Raw genomic sequence first — 19,765 nt, 5'->3', positions numbered from 1 at the left:
AACACATTTTGAATTCTGTAAAATGAGAAATTTGATTCGTAGTGAATATGTGATTATGTTGTAAACATTAATGAAAATTTGCTAATGAATTATTTATTGATTTTTATAAAGCTTACTATAATCTATGTGTGTGAAAGTCGAATCAATATATATATTATTCTGAAAGTAATACTTGAATAGTCGATTAATGACTATTTTAAAATTTGTTGAACTTAAGCTCAAGAGCAAAGGGGAACTAAATCCGATAAAGGGAAGGAAAAAGTAATTGAATAGCCATTGAAGTCGTTCGACAACATCCGAGGTAAGTCTTCGAGTAATGATCCTACTTGAATTATATTGAAATGATTAGTCATACTATGACGGATAGTCGAATGTGCATAGAGACTATGTTATAAAGCCAATCGAAATCATGCTCTTTGTGTGTGGCTACTGAGCCGAAATTGGAAAGGTTTAATAAATGTTTTGTGTTTGAGCCTTAGTAACGAAAATAAGATATGGATGTGTTATGATTATTGATATATGTGTGCATGAGCATTTGAATACATCCGGGCTAAGACCCGAAGGCATTTGTGCAAGTTGATATATCCGGGCTAAGACCCGAAGGCATTTGTGCGAGTTGATATATCCGGGCTAAGACCCGAAGGCATTTGTGCGAGTTGACATATATCCGGGCTAAGACCCGAAGGCATTTGTGCGAGTTGATATATCCGGGCTAAGACCCGAAGGCAATTGTGCAAGTTGATATATCCGGGCTAAGACCCGAAGGCATTCGTGCGAGTTGCTATACCCGGGTTAAGACCCGAAGGCAATTGTGCTTGTGGTTATATCCGGCTAAATTCCGAAGAAACTTGGGTTTGAATGTGAGCGTTTTGTGCTGTAATAAATTCAATTAATACGCTCGACAAACCCAAACGATAAGGTATGTTTGCATGTGCTTCGGAAAAGTCGATTCGTTTTAAATAGTATTCGGTCAATCGACTAACGAACTTTCGGCTTTTAGATAGGTTGATACCTTGTGTGTGTATATGTTGATGAAGTGTGAAGTAAGTATGATTATGAGAATGTGAATTAATAAAGTGATTCATTTAGCTATGTGAATGTACTTTAGTCAAAGCCGATTTCATTACTTGAAACTTACTAAGCTTTAAAATGCTTACCCCGTTGCTTTGGCTCTCTGTTTTATAGATTTTGTTCGTTAGCTATCGGATTCGGGATCATCGAAGTCGAAGTCATCCACACTATCAAAGCTCTTTTGGTACTCTTTTAGTTGAACTCTGGATATGGCATGTATAGGACTACCCCTTGTTGTTTTAAGCACTTTTTGTGATGTACGTGTGTACAGCCATGCGAAAATGGCTTGTAGAAGTGGAGTATGGCATTAGACCATTTGTGTTTATGTATGTATATATGGTTTCATGATGTGACTATGGTTTGGAATGGAAGTGTTGGGCAAATGATCAGCCATTGGAATGGCTAAATATGATCATATGTGGACCTATGTATGACAAAACCCTAGTTGGTCCATGGTAACCACGAAATAGGTAAAGTTTACATTGAAAACAGCTGCTGACAACAGCAGTGGTGTGGATTCGAAAATCACAAAAAATTTTAGGAATGGAATTAAATAGTGAATAAATTATGTAATTGAACCTTGATGAATCTATTTTCATATGAAAGTAACGAAACAATCATATGAACAGTATATTAAGAGATATTAAAGTTCTCGTGAAACAGGGCCAGAACGGTTTCTGGATCTCCTGTTTCGATTTTGATAATTCACCATAAATTATCCAGAGATAGTTAGAAGTCATGCCTTATATGTATGGATTCCTCTCTGAGTCTAGTTTCTATAGAAACAAACGGCATGAGTATTGAAGCTCTGTACAGGGAGATATCCAAGTCAAAATACATGAAGGTCAGAGTAGTCGAACCCAGAATCAGGGGAGACTTTAACTAATAAACTGTACCAATTGGCCCAACCAAAAATTATAGAAATAAATCCACAGATGGATATATGAGTCTAATTTCGGAGAAAATTTACGGAATCAGTTTTTGAGTTTTTGAACTCGAGATATGATTTTTAAGGCGACAGTGACGCGGTTAGCCAGCTTGTCTGGAATTCTTTTTTTAATGGACTGTGAAAACAAAGTAATTAAGTCTGTTAGCACCTCGCGTTCGACTCCGGCAACGGTCTCGGGTACGGGGTGTTACAATAAGGCCGCTTAATTTTTCTTGATGGTTTTAATATGTTTTGTTAAGATAGGTATTACTTATATTTAACTGTTGAAATTGGATAGCTCTGGGGCGCATTTTCAAGAACAGTAATTGATTTCAAAATAACACGACAACAAGCAAAGCTTCATCAATAAAAATATTTTCCAAAATTAATCACTTTTCCTAAAAAGGACTTAATCAAATTGGTTTCCTAAAAATATACATGACGTTGAGGTGTGGCAATGGCAATGTGCATGTCTAGGATTGGATTCGAAGGGAGCTTGGTACTTAAGCAGTCCGATGGACTCACCTCCTCTTTTTTCAGTTTCCTACCTGGTGCACAGATTCCATTCACTTTAACCTACAATGAAATTATCTTTTAAAACAGTAAGTAAGTTCTTCTAGATCAACAATACTAAAATGTTTTGAAACGCTTCGATGTGGCATGTCGGATCTGGCCATAATGTCTGGGCCGAGTTTGGGGTGTTACATTTAGTGGTATCAGAGCCAAGTTGCAATAACTCGACTGTGGAATGGGTTTACAAAAACAAAGATTTTTGAAAAAAAAACTCGATTTTCAAAATTTAGATCTTTAAAAGGTGGCATTCCGAATCTCCGGCCCAAGCCTGTAAGTATTACTCTGAACTTTTCTAGATATTTTCTTGAATTATCTGACTGTACTGATACCTTACTAGGATAGGATGATACTAAAGCCATAGGAAAATTTGATAAGAGACTAAAACTATAGCTAGACTTTGATTCTGCGAAAATAAACTTTGAATTACTGTCTGACTCATAAAACATTTGTAATAAACACTGGAATATTGAATTAATGCATAAAATTCGTAATCAGATAATACGATATGAGTACAAGTACCACTCGTAGAAGAGGTCGTGGACGAGGCCGAGGAAATGCTCGAGCGAGATCTTCGTCTTCGGGACATATGTCGGCAGCAGATGCACCGGTACCACCGGGAACAGAGGTGGAGTCTCATGACCGTGGTGCCAGGGATGATGCCCTATCACAGGCAATGCTTCGTGTTCTGGAAAGGGTTGCCGGGGCAAGTACAGGCAACGGAATTCGGGGATCTACTTCTGAATGACTTTGGGCTAACGGAGCGGAGATCTTTAAGGGCGTGTCTGGTGTAGACCCGAATGTGGCGGAATATTGGTTGGAGGCCACAGAATAGATTATGGACGACTTGGGCTACTCTGTGGAGCAGAAGTTGAAGGGAGTTGTATCGTTGCTACGAGACAAGGCCTATCAGTGGTGGCTCACTGTGAGAGAAGGGGCCCCAGCTAATAGGGTAACTTGGGAACTGTGTAAGACGGCCTTTAAAGAAAAGTATGTTGGGGCAAGTTATATGGACGCCCGCAGAAAGGAATTCTTGAATTTGGTGCAATGAGGTAAAACAGTTACTGAATAGAAGGTTGAGTTTCTAAGGCTGAGCCGGTATGCCGTGGGCATAGTCGCTACGGAATATGAGCAAAGTGTGTGCTTCGAGGATGGACTTAGGGATGACCTTAGGGTGTTAATTGCTCCACAGAGGGAGTGGGACTTTGCGGTCTTGGTGGAGAAGGCAAAGATAGCTGAAGAGGTTAAGCGTGCTGAAAAGCAGAATCGGGAGAAAGATCAAAACCATTTTTAGAAGGATTCAGGACCCTCGGGTGGTGCTAATAGAAATGTTAAGAGAGCAAGAGTGGAGGAACCAGTTCGAGCAGTACCGATGAATGTTGTTAGACCACCAATTTGTGGAGACTATGGTAAGGTACATTTGGGAGAGTGTAGGAAACGTTCCGGTGCTTGTTTCCGATGCGGATCTATGGGGTATAGAGTTAAGGACTGTCCTCAGAGAGCTGATCAGGCTTAAGTTGCTGTACAGAGGGTTGCTCAACCACCGAGAGGACGTGGACAAGGTAGGGGCAGAAATGGAAATGGTCGAGGTCGAGGGGCACCTGGCAGGGGTGCCAGAAATACTGAAGCTCGACAGCCAGCATTGATGTATGCAGCTCATCGTCGAGAGGAGGGCGACGCACCTGACGTCATAACTGGTATGTTTTTGGTTTCTAGCATGCCGTATACTGCTTTGGTGGATATTGGATCTACTCATTCCTATATTGCATGTGCCAAATCTGGGTCGTTGGGTGTGCACTCTGGGAAGATTGTGAGTGGGGTATCTGTACTAAGTCCTTTGGGTCACTCGGTTAGGGTAGACAAACTGTATAGGGGTGTACCCTTAGAAACTCAAGGTAGGATTTTCCCTGGAGATCTGATGGAGTTACTGTTCGGAGAGTTTGATTTCATTCTGGGAATGGACTGGCTTGTTAAGCATAAGGCGACTTTGGATTGTGCTGCTAAACGAATGGTGTTAAGGACCACAAAGGATGAGGAGGTTATGGTGATAGGTGAGCGAAGGGATTATTTGTCCAATGTGGTGTCGGCATTAAAAGCCGAAAAGTGGATTCAGAAAGGTTGTGAGGCCTATTTGGCATTTGTAAGTTAGACGGAAGAGGAGGGTCTGACAGTGGATAAGGTTAAGACCGTAAAGGAGTTCCAAGATGTTTTTCTGGAGGAGCTTCCGAGATTGCCTCTGAACCGAGAAGTTGAGTTTGGAATCAACTTGTTGCCTGGAACGGCGCCCGTGTCCATCCTACCGTATAGGATGGCACCAAAGGAGTTAGTGGAGTTAAAGGCACAAATTCAAGAGTTGTTGGATAGGGGCTTCATTAGGCCAAGCGTGTCTTTATGGGGAGCACCGGTGCTATTCATGAAAAAGAAGGATGGTACGATGTGGATGTGCATTGATTATCGCCAGTTGAACAAACTGACGGTTAAGAATAAGTATCCACTGCCAAGGATTGACGATCTGTTCAACCAGCTTAGAGGAGCTTCTGTATTTTCCAAGATCGACCTTCGATCTGGATATCATCAGTTAAGGTCAAGGAGGCAGATATCCATAAGACAGCATTCAGGACTCGGTATGGTCGTTACGAGTTTCTGGTTATGTCATTTGGACTGAGAAACACTCCCGCAACATTTATGGATCTGATGAATCATGTGTTCCAACCATTTTTGAATTGGTTCGTACTCGAATTTATTGACGATATCCTAGTATATTCTGAAACGGAAGCGAAGCATGATGAGCATCTCCGTATAGTGCTGCAAGTGTTAAGGGAGAAGGAACTTTATGTGAAGTTCAGCAAGTGTGAATTTTGGTTGAGGGAGGTAACCTTCTTAGGTCATGTGGTTTTTGCAAAGGGGATTAAGGTGGACCCTCAGAAAATTAAAGCGATTTTGGAGTGGAAGCTGCCTAGGTCAGTGTCAAAAATACGGAGTTTCTTAGGATTGGCAGGATACTACAGAAGGTTTGTGGAAGGTTTTTCTGTGATGGCAGCACCTCTGACAAAACTCATAAGGAAAGGAGTACCATTTGTATGGACTGAGAAGCAGTAGGAAGCTTTTGAGAAGTTGAAGAAAGTTCTGACTGAAGCACCTATGTTAATTCAGCCGGAGTCTGGGAAGGATTTTGTTGTGTACAGTGACGCATCACATGTAGGTTTGGGCTGCGTGTTAATGCAAGAGGGTAAGGTGGTTGCATATGCATCACGACAGCTTAAGCCTCACGAGGGGAACTATCCTACTCATGATTTGGAGTTGGAAGCAGTGATATTTGCACTTAAGATTTGGAGACATTACTTGTACGGAGAAAGGTGTATTATATTCACAGACCATAAGAGTCTTTAAGTATTTGTTAACTCAGAAGGAGCTGAACCTTAGGCAAAGGAGATGGATTGAGTTGCTTAAGGATTATGACTATTCGATCGAGTATCACCCGGGCAAGGCTAATGTGGTAGCCGATTCTCTAAGTCGTAGAACTGTATCTGATTTGAGAGCAATGTTGGCTCGTCTGAGTCTGTATGATGATGGAAGTCTGTTGGCGGAGTTGCAAGTGAGGCCAACTTGGGTGGATCAGATTAAGGAAAACCAGTTGAACGATGAGTCCTTGGTCGTTCATTTTCAACAAGTTAAGGAAGGGGAAACTTCTGAGTTTGGGATAAATGGCGAGGGAGTTCTGTGCTTCCGAGGAAGAATTTTTGTTCCGAAAGACTCTGATTTGAGGCAGACAATATTGAAGGAAGCTCATGGGGGACTTTGTGCCATGCATCCTGGAGGGAACAAGTTGTATCACGACTTGCGAGAATTGTACTAGTGGCCTGTACTTAAACGAGAAGTAACAGAGTTTGTAGGGAAATGTCTGACATGCCAGCAAGTGAAAGCTGAGCATCAATTACCTTCTGGACTGTTGCAGCAAGTGAAGATACCACTTTGGAAGTGGGAGAGGGTAACCATGGACTTTGTGAGTGGGCTGCCCTTAACACCATCGAAGAAAGACTCGGTGTGGGTGATTGTGGATAGGTTAACCAAATCAGCCCATTTCATACCTGTACGTACTGACTTTTCACTTCAAAAGTTAGCCAAGTTGTATGTGGCGGAGATTGTGCGACTTCATGCAGTCCCAGTTTCGATTATCTCTGACCGGGATCCCAGATTCACATCTCGGTTTTGGAAAAAGTTGCATGAGGCGTTGGGGACGCGATTGAACTTTAGTACGGCTTGCCATCCCCAAACTGATGTCAGTCGGAAAGGGTTATTCAGATTCTGGAGGACATGTTGAGGGGATGCGTGATTGACTTTCGAGGTAGTTGGGAGGATTACTTGCTGTTAGCAGAATTTACATACAATAACAGTTACCAGGCGAGTATTCAAATGGCACCGTATGAAGCACTGTATGGACGAAGGTGTCGTACACCTAGTTGTTGGACGGAGCTAGGAGAGCGACAAGTTCTTGGACCAGAGTTGGTAGCTGATACTGAGGATAAGGTCAGAATAATTAGGGATCGGTTAAAAGAAGCATCTGATAGGCAAAAGTCGTATGCAGATTTGAAGCGTAAGGAGATTGAGTACTCAGTAGGTCATATGGTCTTCTTAAAGGTTTCTCCTTGGAAGAAGATATTAAGGTTTGGTAAGAAGGGCAAGTTGAGTCCGCGGTTCATTGGGCCTTATCGGGTTTTGAAGCGAATAGGCCCAGTAGCTTATCAATTGGAATTTCCTCTAGAGTTAGACAGGATTCACGATGTTTTTCACGTTTCCATGTTAAGGCGTTATCGTTCTGACCCTGCTCATGTCGTGCCAGTTGCAGAAATTGATGTTCAGACTGATTTGACCTTTGAGGAGGAGCCTGTGCAGATATTGGCTCGAGACGTTAAGGTTCTCAGAAGAAAATCTGTCCCATTAGTGAAAGTGCTTTGGTGTAATCATGGCAGAGAGGAAGCCACTTGGGAGTCAAAAGAGGCGATGCAACAGCAATAACCTCATCTGTTTGGATCAGGTAAATTTCGAGGACGAAATTTCTTTAAGGAGGGTAGAGTTGTAACGCCCCAATTTTTGGGAATTCTATGTATGTTGGCAAAATTTAAAATTTCTGTGTTCTGTCTGTTTAACGTAGGTTTAATTATGTTAGTGGGCCTCTAGAAGGCCCAAGCTTGGGTTAAAACTCGATAATTTTAGTTAATTTTAGTTCTATAAGAAAAAAAGGGGTTCTGGTTAACTAGGCTTTTAAGTATTAATTGGGCAAAATAAAACACAAAGAAGCAGGTGACAAAGTGGCATGTGACGCCACTGGGAAGACTATAAAAGTGGCGTGTGGATGCTAGGGAGAACTAAGGTTCAAGTCACAATGGGAGCATATTAAGGGAATTATTTTTATGTTTAGAAAGGGTAAGTAATGGAACTCAAGTAAAAGACTGTCAGGAGGAGTTTGAGTTGCTCAGGGGATTGAGTAAGGAGGGGATAAGGGAGAGGATTTAGGAGTTGATTAGGGAGAGCAGTGTTGGCCAAATGGTGGACTCTTGAGGAGCAAGAGTTGGCCGGCCAAGGGTTTTCTTTAGGGGGCAAGTTTCGGCTAGGTCAAATGCCAAGTATAAGTTCGGCATTAGGGGTAAGTTGTGTCGTTTCTTGACCATTCTTCCTTTTTCTTTTTTCTTTTTTTTTTCTCTTCATCAACTTCTTTTCTTCTTCTTGTCTGCTGAATCTCTCTACCATTCTGCTCATCTTCATTTTTTTATCAGTTGTTTTTAAGCCTATAGTCGATTACCTCAAAAAGTCGAAATCCCGAAAGCCTGATTTCTTTTGTGTCGTTTTCTTCTAGTCAAAACCCTCTTATTTTCCCTTATTTTCTTGACCGATTCTCTAGTCCTCTGAACCCCAAGCTACTGTCGACAAAGCCACTACAAAACACTTATCTTTTCTTCACTGTTACAAAAAGCCGAAAACGCATAGCCATAGGGGCATAGCCGAATTCTAAGATCACTAAAGGCTCAACTTTTGTTATCATTTGAGGGGTTAGATCTACATCAAAATCGAGTAGGAGTTAATTGGAATCATTGACTGAAGGAATCGGTGGTATGTTTTTGAATTTAATCTTTATTTCAGGTTTTAGAAAAAGCCAAAACCCCTAAAGGTTAGGGAGGCTGTTGATTTTGGCTTGTAGCTCTAAGGGTTGTTATAACTATTTTATTTTGATAATAGTGGGATCTAGAGGCTGTTGATCAAAGGCTTGGACAAGTGGAATGACTGGATCTAGACATAATCGCTAATTTCGACAAAGGTAGGATCGCTAGTGCCTAAGGTGCTATTGGCCGATTATGGTAAGGGGTTAATACGTAGTTCATTTTTGATAGTCAAATTAACGTGTTAGTGATCCAATTGTAGGCAGTTCGTGTGTGGATCTCATCAGCATATCGTCGCAAACAGGTGCGTAACTGACACCCCCTTATAGACTAGATCAGCAAAAGCTGAAAAGCCGAAATGCCGAAAAGCCGGTATTTTGAGAACTTGTGAGTGTGCGAATGCTCGTGAGATTAATAGTTCGATGTATATGGTAAATTAAAGTGATAAGATTGCAAAGTGCACGATTCCATGCATTTCGATGTTTTTGGGCTTAACGGGCCAAAATTGGGATAATGGGCCAACGGGCCCAATTCGGTAAGAAAACACGGTGAGTGTTTCTGGTCGTATGTAAATGGCTATGCTATGCATGAAAACCTTAAGAATAGTGAAATTACTTGAATACCCCTATGTATGGAAGTTACTGATATACCCCTATGTGTAAAATTACCAGTATACCCCTAGGGTTACTTTTGACTGAAAAGCATGACGATCTGATTCTGTATGATGCATGCCATGACTGTATATCTGTTGCATTGGGACATGGGTTATATTATGGAGGAAGCATCCTGGTGGCTATGCCACAATTATCTGATCTGGTGACTCTGCCACATATATCTGTTCTGGTGGCTCTGCCACGATTATCTGTATCTGGTGACTCTGTCACATTATCTGTTTTGGTAGCCATGCTGCATATTTGTGTCGCTTGTAGCGGTTGGGTGGGTCGAGTTGTCTCCCCACATGGTGAAAGGTTTGTATGGGGGTGCATATGGTTGGATATGGGTTGGGTTTTGCATAACCATGTAATATCTATTCTGATCTGTTATGGGCCTATGGGCTTTATTCTGAATTCTGTTCTAGGCTAAGGCCAACTCGTTCTGTTTTCTGTGGTTTGAATTGATATAGGCTATGGTTGGGTTAATTTACACACTGAGTTTCCCTAAACTCACCCCTTTATTTTCATCCACGCAGGTAATCCCCAACCATAATGGTCTTAGAGCTGTGAGGGATTCGGAGTGGCCACACGTTCTGCAAGTTGATTTTCTTCTGGTGAACTGGACATCCTTTTATTTATGCTTAAGGTTTTGGGTTTTTAAATGTAATAAGGCCGCTTAATTTTTCTTGATGGTTTTAATATGTTTTGTTAAGATAGGTATTACTTATATTTAACTGTTGAAATTGGATAGCTCTGGGGTGTGTTTTCAAGAACAGTAATTGATTTCAAAATAACACGACAACAAGCAAAGCTTCCACAATGAAAATATTTTCCAAAATTAATCACTTTTCCTAAAAAGGACTTAATCAAATTGGTTTCCTAAAAATATACATGACATTGAGGTGTGGAAATGGCGGTGTGCATGTCTAGGATTGGATCCGAAGGGAGCTTGGTACTTAAGCAGTCCGGTGGACTCACCTTCCTACCTGGTGCACAACTTCCATTCACTTTAACCTACAATGAAATTATCTTTTAAAACACTAAGTAAGTTCTTCTAGATCAACAATACTAAAATGTTTTGAAACGTTTCGATGTGGTATGTCAGATCCGGCCATAATGTCTAGGCCGGGTTTGGGGTGTTACACTCCACACGGCCGTGTACTTGACCGTGTCACACACGACTAAGACACATGTCTGTGTCTCTACTCGTGTGGACAAAAAATAGGCTATTTACCAAGCCATTTTGCCACCCAAATTGTCACACGCCTACACTACAATTCAAAGCATCAACTCAATGTATAATAGGCATCCACCTCAAGCAACTATCATTTAAACCATTTCAATGTCAAAAATATACAGGACACAAAATATTCCAATTTGCCATCTAATTCATACCAAATATCAACTACTTCAAACATCAAAATGACCAAACTCAAATATGCATTATTTGGCCTAATTTCAGAAGCATACCAACATCCACAAATCATCAATTTAACATTCATAATACATATTATCATCATTCATCACACAACCATCAACTAACTCAATTCACAAGACATAATCATACATATATGTACATGATTCAAACATACCAAACATACCAAATTAAGCCATCACTCATGGCTATTTGTACATACCAAAACATATACACTTACAAGCCAATTCATTTGGCCAAAATCATTATCATGTCATAACCAAAATGACTAAAATCCCTATACACTTCATATACTTAAAATACCAAGTTCATAGCTACCAAGAGATAGGTGGATAGTGTGACGATGTCTCTGACGATCCCTGAATCCAAGCTAGCTTTGAATTCACTATAAAACATAAAAAAATAGACAAAGTAAGCTATTAAGCTTAGTAACCTTGTATGACATAAATTCGATATAATCGTAACACATAATTCAACCACTGATCATAAGTATAAGAATTCACATCAACTAACAAACCTTTCAATAACTCATTCACTAAACTATATACTTTCTTCACCATTTCTTCGATTCAAAGGCAATATGGTCTATGCACATACCTGTACCATCTCATACTAATCTCATACATATTCTCATCTTTCATTTACCCATTGAACCATTCAGAATAGAAGTCGGATACACAAGGGTCTCACACAATAAGTACCTATACCATGGCCCGTAGCTAAATCAAGGTAACTTATCTCCAAAATACTGATATCATGGCCTGAACCTAAATCAACTGATATGTATGGCCCAAATCGAAATCGGTTTATCTCGCACCTGAAGTGCTATATCATGGCTCGAAGCCAACTCACTGTATCCCCTAATGACATGTCACTAGTATCCTAAACTATTCCTAAGGTTCAACCAGAATTCAAACAGTCGAATCATCGTTTTATCATTTCCAAACTTGTCCGTAGTCCAATAATCACAATTTACACTATATCAAAGCATATAGAATACATTGGAAATGAAATTATAACATACGAACTTACCTCGAATGCTAAAATAGTAAATCAAGTCAACTATTCCTGACTTTATTCTTTCCCCGATCTAAGTTCGTATTTCTCCTTTCTTGATCTAATTATATTCAAAATTAACTTATTCAATCATCTATTCATTCAATTTAGTCCAAAACACATTTGAAAACACATTTACACTTTTGCCCCTAATATTTCTCATTTTTCATAATTTAGTCCTCATTTCATAAAATCACAAATTAATAAAATTTCAATTAAACCCATGCTAGCAAAATTACTATTATGCCCCAAAAAGTCCATAATTTTCATTTATTTCACATTTTAACGACAAAGTTTGAACATTTCTCAATTTAATCCCTATTTTACATTTTCACTAAAAATTACTTTACAAAACTTGTATAATACATAATAGATATTCATAATCTATCATTAAACATCAAAACTCATACATATTCATCAATGGAAACTTTCAAAATCTTTAATAGTTTTGTAAAATAGCCCCTGGGCTAGTTAGTACTAGATGTAACGGTCACAAAAACATATAAATCATTAAAAACCGAGCAAAAACAGACTTACAATCAAGAAATATAATAGCTGAACCCTAGAAAGCTCCCATGCTTCTCAAGCTTTTTATTTTCGGTGGACTAAGTCATTTAGAAAGATGATACATTGTTTTGTTATTATTTTACTTAAGTTTATTATTGATTTACTTATTTAACCTTGGTTTAAAACATTAAATATCACATAATATATGCCCATAATTGCCCACCCACCATTATAATGGTCTAATTACAACATAAGGACCTTTAATTTAAGGTTCTATAGTTATTAAATACTTTTAGCTAATAGAACTCCACTTTTACACTTTACGCGATTTAGTCCTTTTTACCGAATTAAGCATTCAAACGATAAATTTACTTCACAGAATTTTCAAACAATCATATATTCATGATATAGACCTTAAAATAATAATTAAATAAATATTTTGACCTCAAATTTGTAGTCCCAAAACTATTGTTCTGATTTGACTAGAAACGAGCTGTTATAACTCTCCCCCCTTAGAGATTTTCGTCCCCAAAAATCTTACTAGTGAATAGGTTAGGGTATTGTTTTCTCATAGCTTCCTCAGGCTCCCATTTAGCCTCTTCAATACCATGACATTTCCATAAGGCTTTTACTAAAGCTATGCATTTATTTCTCAATTCTTTTATCTCTAAAGCTAGAATTCTGATTGGTTCTTTGTTGTATGCCATATCGGGTTGAATTTCGTTCTCAGCTAGAGAAATCATATGTGATCGATCTGATCTATATCGATGCAACATCGGTACATGAAAAACTTTATGGATCTTCTCTAATTCAATTGGTATTGCTAACCGATATGCTACTGGCCCTATTTGTTCAATAATCTCATAGGGCTCGATGAATTGCGGACTCAATTTGCCTTTGCAACTGAATCAAAGTATTTTCTTCCATAGAGATACTTTTAAGAACACTTTATCACCAATCTGAAATTCAATGTCTTTTCATTTCAAATTCGCATATGATTTCTGACGATCTGAAGCTGCTCTCAAACAGTCACAAATTACTTTCACTTTCTCTTTAGTTTCTCTAACCAAATCAACCCCGTGAATCTATTTCTCGTTAAGCTCGATCCAATACAATGGAGTTCGACATTTGTGACTATATAAAGCTTCGTACGATGCCATATTTATGCTCATTTGAAAGTTTTTATTATACGCAAATTCAACCAGCGGCAAATAATTCTTCCAATTACCTTCAAACTCTAAAACACAACATCTAAGCATATCTTTGAGAACCTAAATTACTCTCTTAGACTGACCGTCGATTTTTGGATGAAAAGTTGTACTGAAATTCAATTTTGTACCTAGATCTTCTTACAATTTCTTCCAAAACCACGACGTAAACCTCGGATCTCTATCCGAAATAATCGAGATTGGCACCCCGTGCAATCTAATGATCTCAGAAATATACAACTCATCCAATTTATCAAGAAAAAAATTAGTACGTATAGAAATGAAATGTGTAGATTTCATTAGTCGATCAACGACAACCGAAATTGCATCTTTCTTCTTTGGAGACAGGGGTAATCCCGATACGAGATCCATACTCACTCTATCCCATTTTTGTAACATCCCAAAATAGGGCTTCGTCGGAACAGTGGTTTTGAGACCACAAATATGACGTTGAAATATTTATTTTATGATTATTATGAGGTCTAGAATATGAAAATATGTATGTTTTAAAGTTTCATAAGGAAATTCTATGAGTAAGGTGTTCAATTGGAAAATAATGACCAAATTGAATAACGTGCAAAACTTGGATTCTAGAAGCAATTTGTATGAAATTGCTTTAGATTATTAATTACAAGTCCTTAAATATAAATTTCTCAAATTTCTAAGTTTTTGGACAAAAATAGGCATGTATGGATGAAATTTTAAAGAAAGGGCTTAAGGGTATTTTGGTCATTTGGCTAATTAATGAAATAAAATGGGAAAATGAAGGCAAAAATCAGCCATTCTTCTCCCTCGTCCAGCCGAATTTCTCAAGCCCTCCATAGCTAGGGTTTTTAACATTTTCAAGCTCAATAGTAAATGCTCCCAAGCCCCGTTTTTAATGTTCTTCGTATTTTTAAAATCCCAGTAGCTTACTCTCTCCATTTCTACCCATATTTTGAGTTAGGGTTCATGTTTGTAAAGTGACCTAGTGTGACATGTTTATTCTTTGATGTTTTATGGAGGAATATGAAAGTTAGATATATGTTAAACATCTTTTTCTAGGTGATTTTCATGAAAAAACCCCTAAAAGGACCTTTTTGCAAAAGGTATAAAATATGTGGTAGAAATGTGAAATAATGGAAAAATGTGGGCTTCTATAAGAGGAAAAAATATTCTTCTAGGCTTGGGTAATGTAGAAAATTCATGCATTTCATTATACGAGCCTAGGGACTAAATCGTAAATAATGTGAAAGGTTAGGGGCAAAACGATCATTTTGTTCGGGGGTGAAATTTAGACTTGAAAAGAATAATGTGAGATATTGATAATTCATTTTTATTTTTATAGACCCCGAGGAACAAATTTCGGAGGTCGATTGAGGAAAATGAAAGGTTTTAGAATAACCGAGATGCAAAATCGAAACGAATACAGGTAAGTTTGAATAACTTTAAGTAAACTATTAATATGCCTAATTACATGTGTTATGAATGCATGATATTTGGTTATAATTATGGCATGAAAATCCATGAGATATGTTAATAATAATGATATGATAATAAATGTCCCGGTTGAAGTAAAAAGGGGAATTCAATGGATAAACCATGGCTTACATGACTTGAGATCCTGCATGTGTTGCAGAAAAAGGATTTAGACTGGATGGTAATCCGTTGATCTCAAATATAGAAATGATATAGCCCGGACGGGTGTTCCTTGCGTGATCGAGTCTCCCGAAGAATATGTGTGCATAATGGATTTAGCCTGGACAGGTAATCCGACTAGGGTTTGAATTTAGCCTGGACTGGTAATTCAGATCCGAGCTCATTATGGGTGTTTGTCGCTAAAAGGGATTTAGCCTAGACTGGTACTCCCAACATCACCCTATGAGTTGATATTATAAGGGATTTAGCTTGGACAAGTAATCCCGCCGTAAGATGTGAGGTTCGCGAGAGTGCGTGCTTGAGATGATCGCTTTTATGACTTGACGGTAAATGGATAATCCATCGAGATTTTCGAGAAACTCAACAAGATTAACATGAGATGTAAAATGAAATTTTTGGATGATGAGCTCATATAAGACAAATTTACATGTTGTATTGTTATGAGACTAACTTGTTAATTGAGTGCATGTGATAGGGAAAACTAATTCATGCTTGTTGGTTTCATTGCCTAATATGGATGTATGCTAACTAATTGGTATGTTTACTTTCCAGTTATTCGGGCTTACTAAGCATGTAAATGCTTACCCCTCTCTTTTCCATGTTTTACAGAGCTCGAGGACTCGTAGAGGTTGGAAGACGGTTGGAGAATCAACACACTATCATCTTGTCTAGCTTTGGTATATAGATATTTTGGTTTTGTTCAATGACATTTATAGGGATTTTGTTATTTTGTTATATGTGTCATTTGATTAGCCAATATGAAGGCTTATAAAAGTATACATATTCACTCGTATGGCCATAGGAATTGGCTCATTTTGGTGTTGGTTACGACCTACCAAATTGTGCATGATTATGTTCCAATGTTTTTGTGATGATTAAATATAGTGTGTTACAATTAGTCATATGTAATATGACCAAATCACATGGGTTGGTTAGGCCACAATTTGGCAATGAGTTAAGACAATGAGCCAAGTTTAATTGAGTTACCAGTTATAGAAATCCTTAATATAAAGAGGGTAACAGAGCATGTATAAGACCGATGAGATGAGGTTTACATGCAATGAGGTATATTAAGGTCATTTAAGAGTATAATTAGACCATGTTAAGTGTTATTGAAAACTACAAGTGGGTATGAACATTAGAGGGTGACCAAAGGCTTGGAAAATAGCCCAACAAGGTCCACACGGGTAGACACACGGGTGTGTGTCTAAGTCATGTGTGACACACGGATTGCCCCATGGGCGTGTGATATGGCCGTGTGTCCCTTACACCTAAAAATTTTAAGTCAGAATGCATGGTAGTAAACACATGGGTAGAGACACGACCGTGTGTCTCAACCGTGTGGAGGGCATGGCCTAGCACACGGGCTTGTGTCTTGACCGTGTGCCTCTAAATGCATGTTGACGTCATAAATAGAATGTCCAAGTTCTTGGACACGGGGGATCACACGGGCATGTCTAGGCCGTGTGAGGGACACGGGCTAGGGAAATAGGCGTGTGCTCGGCCGTGTGAAAACCCCTGTAGGCTCGAAATAGGAAATAAATTCAATAAATTCTACACGGGTTGGGGACATGGGCGTGTCCCAAAGCACACGGGTGTGTGTATTGTCTCCACACGGGCGTGTGAGACATTAACCTAGAAATTTTCTTAAAATTTCCTTAGGTCATCGGTTTAGTCCCAGACCATTTTCAATGTATGTTTTGGGCCTCGTAGGCCCATAATAGGGACATTAAGATATTGTTTGATTGGGTTCAAATTGGAATGAAATTTTATAACCTGTATTTCCCGAAAATATTCGAGTATGTGTCTGGTAATGCCTCGTGCCTGGTCCCGGTCTCGGGAATAGGTAAGGGGTGTTACAATTTCCACTTTTGTATCATCACAAGTTGAAGCAAACCCGAAGGCACTTGATCTTAGCTTTCACTTGCTGACAATTCAAACAATTCGATACAAACTCAGAAATATCTCATTTCATACCTGACCACCAATACAACTTTTTCAAATCATTGTACATTTTGGTACTCCCTGAGCGAGCAGATAAACAACCACTATGTGCCTTAACTAAAATTTTCTAAATTAACTCTAAATTTTTCGGTACGCAGATTCTATCTCGAAACATCAACCAATCATCAGATCTGATTTGGTATTTTGAATCACTAGTCGACTCACATTGCACTCTTTTAGCTTGCAATTCACTATCACATCTCTAAGCTTCGTAAATTTGCTGAAGAAATACTGGTTTAGCTATTAACTTAGCTAAAATCAAACCATCATTAGATATTGCCAACCGTGTATTCATTGCTCTCAAAGCAAACAATGATTTTCTACTCAAAGCATCTGTGACTACATTCGCTTTCCCTGAATGATAATCGATTACTAACTCATAGTCTTTTAATAACTCGATCCATCTCCGTTGTTGCAAATTCAAATCTTTCTAAGTTATAATGTATTTTGAGCTTTTATGATCAGTAAAGATGTGACATTTTTCACCGTACAAATGATGATGCCAAATTTTCAATGCAAATATAATAACGGCGAATTCTAAATAATGCGTCAGATAATTCTTTTCATGCAGTTTCAATTGTCTAGAGGCATAAGCTACAACTTTTCCCTTTTGCATTAATACGTAACCCAAACCGTTCAATGACGCGTTGCTATAAATCAGAAATTCTTTACCTGACTCAGGTTGAACCAACACTGGTGCCTTAGTTAACAATGCTTTCAATTGAACAAAATTTTGTTGACATTTCTTGGACCATTCAAACTTTACATCTTTCTGTAGTAGTCTGGTCATCGGTGTAGCAATCAATGAGAACCCTTTGACAAAATGTCAATAGTAACCAACCAATCCCAGAAAACTTCTGACCTCGGATACATTTCTAGGTGGTTTTCAGTCAATAACTGCAGAAATCTTACTCAGATCAACTCGAATGCCATTCACCGAGACAATATGTCCAAAAAATCTGACTTCCCAGAGCCAAAACTCACACTTACTAAATTTAGCATACAGTTGCTTATCTCTCAATGTTTTCAACACAATCCTCAAGTGCTCAGCATGCTCAGACTTATCTCATGAATAAATCAGAATGTCATCAATGAACACAACAACAAATCTATCTAAATACAGTCTAAATATTCGAACATCAAATCCATAAAAATGGCATGAGCATTAGTCAATCCAAAAGGCATAACACGGAATTCATAATGTCCATACCTTATTCTAAATGTAGTTTTCAGCATATCTGTGCCTTTAACTCGTAACCGATAATAGCCAGATCTCAAATTAATATTTGAAAATATTGTTGCACCTTTCAACTATTCAAACAAATCTTCTATTCTCAACAATGGATATTTATTCTTTATCGAAACCTTGTTGACATAACGATAGTCAATACACATTCTCACTGACCCGTCTTTCTTCTTTAAAAACAACACAGGTGCACCTCAGGGTGAAAAACTCAGTCGTGTAAAACCTCTATCTATTAACTCTTGTAACTAAACTTTTAACTCTTTCAACTCTGTTGGAGCCATTCTGTACGAAGCTATAGATATCGGTGAAGTTCTCAGTACTAATTCAATAGCAAACTCAACATCTTTTATTAGTGGTAACCCTGACAATTCTTTTGGAAATACATCCAACTGTTCACAAACTACAGGAACTGATTCAATCTTCTTTTTAGCCAGCTTGGCATCTAAAACATATGCTAGATACGTGTCACAACCTTTTCTCACATATTTCTGAGCCGACATCAATGAAATCACTATAAGCAATCCACCCGACTTATCATATTCAATCTAAAGAATTTTGTTATTCTGACACTTCAATTCTATAATCTTTTGTCTACAGTTCACAATAGAATCATGTAGAGTTATCCAATCCATGCCCAGAATCATTTCAAGCTCATCAAATGGTAAAAGCATCAAGTCAGCTAGAAAACAGTAACCCTAAGTCATTAAAAGACATTTCTTGCATATTTTGTCAACTAGAACATACTTTCCAAAGGGATTCGATACTTTAATGACAAATTCTATAGACTCGACAGGCAATTTCTTACTAGACACTAAATTCTCACAAACATATGAATGTGTCAATCCAGGATCAATTAAAGGAATCACATTAGTGTCGTAAAGAGAAAATGTACCAACGATAACATCTGGCGATGATACTTCTTCACAAGCGTGAATAGCATAAGCTCTAGTTGGTGCTCTAGCTTTAGATCTCATAGCTGAATCCCTAGTCATACCTCTACCACTGGACATATTTCCCACATTCCTCGGTGATCTTCCTCTCGCAGTCGTCTTATTCAGTCTTGCGTTTTAAAATTTATCTTTATCGGATAGCTCTAGACAATCCTGAATAAAGTGATTTGTCAAGCCATATTTAAAACAAGCTTTGACACTCTTATTCCAGCACTCTCAATAAAGTTGTCTCCCGCACTATTGACACCCGGGTTTGTTTTTTCTTACACTGCCAACACTGAGACAGAAATTGCTTGAGCTTTAGAACTCACATGTTGATTTCCACGATCTCTATTCTGATATCC

This window comes from Gossypium hirsutum, chromosome A05, assembly GCF_007990345.1.
Source record: "Gossypium hirsutum isolate 1008001.06 chromosome A05, Gossypium_hirsutum_v2.1, whole genome shotgun sequence".
Classification (NCBI taxonomy): domain Eukaryota; kingdom Viridiplantae; phylum Streptophyta; class Magnoliopsida; order Malvales; family Malvaceae; genus Gossypium; species Gossypium hirsutum.
This window is presented reverse-complemented; position numbering follows the sequence as displayed.